Source organism: Frankliniella occidentalis, unplaced genomic scaffold (assembly GCF_000697945.3).
Source record: "Frankliniella occidentalis isolate FOCC.00 unplaced genomic scaffold, Focc_3.1 Scaffold2, whole genome shotgun sequence".
NCBI lineage: Eukaryota > Metazoa > Arthropoda > Insecta > Thysanoptera > Thripidae > Frankliniella > Frankliniella occidentalis.
In genome coordinates, this window is record NW_026267132.1 from 2,736,617 (window position 1) to 2,737,955 (window position 1,339).

A 1,339-nucleotide genomic window follows, 5' to 3' on the forward strand; every position below is an offset into this window, starting at 1 on the left:
GGGAAGGCAGAGACAGATACTTTGTACAGGACAGGAAGGCGGTGACGGAACAGGTTGGTGAGTAGATAGTGTCGCGAGGACTGTATCCTTGCGAGACCCCCCCTCCCCTCTCCCCCCGCCCACACATTCTAACCCACCCTTCCAACAGGCCGGGCCATGCCTCAGCAGCCCTCGCGTTGCAAAGTGGCCGTGTTCTGTTGTTGCGTTGTTGACTTTTGCAATATTCATTCTTGTGCACTGGCATTAGGCTAGCCCCCCATTTAGGCCGCACAGATTTTATCATCCCGAGTCAGATTCTGCTCCCAGTTTCACTGACGGGGTCCCTCAGGTGCGACAGTGGGAGGGGCTGTTTTGTTTCATTAATATTCGACGAGGCAGTCAGGAGTCAGGCAAGGCTGGACGAGGTGGTAGGTGGTCCTTTTTAAACTTCCCGCGGGAGCTGACATTCTGGAGAAATTCAGCAACAAGAAGAAGCGGAAGATGAGCAGCCAGGAGCATACCAATGTGGCAGTTTTGTTAAGGTCTGATCGATCGTCCGCTATAGACCAATCAAAGCCTAGCCTACACCAGAACAAAATCATTTTCGTTACGTTTTGACTGCTCCTCTTCTCGATTCCGCCTATCTAAACTCGCTCACCGTCTTGATGATTGGGGACAACCGCTTACCGCGTTTGACGCTCCCGACAACCGCTTACCGCATGGGAGGCTCTGAATAAACGCTTAAGTTGATTTTTTGTCGAAATTGTAAAATTGGCATCATTCGAAAGAGGATTTCCGCCTCTTCCTAACGATACCAATATTGCATTTTCGGTGAAAAGGTGACTTAAGGGGTAAGCGGTTGTCTCCAGCCGCTGAGGCGGTGAGCGACTTTAGATAGGGGGTATCTCTTCGTCTTCAGTGTGAAGTTCTCCATGCATGTGTAGTACCCTACGTGCGTTTGAGTTGAGACTTAAAACCAACCGTCACTGTTCTCAACACACACTTCTTGTTTCCTCTTATAAGGTTTTCCATCCGGCCAGGAGCAGTTCAGCACGGCGGTGACTGTCGCCCGGGACCGATCGGCCTCGTCTGACGGTGCGTCATGCATCCTTGCCGTATATTCTTTTTTTTTTTAAAAAAAAAATTCTCATGATGTGTATTTAGCTTCATGTGGTAACTGTTCGATATACTGACTGTCAAAAGAAGGTATGGTCTAGTCACCGCATTACTGACAGCTGACGTTTGCTTTCCGTCTCGTCCGCAGAGTGCAAGAGGGAGTCCTCCCCCGGCCGGCCGCCGTCGAGCTCATCCGTCACCTCGGCATGGGACGGCCCTAGTGGAGCCCCGGGGGCGGCGGGGG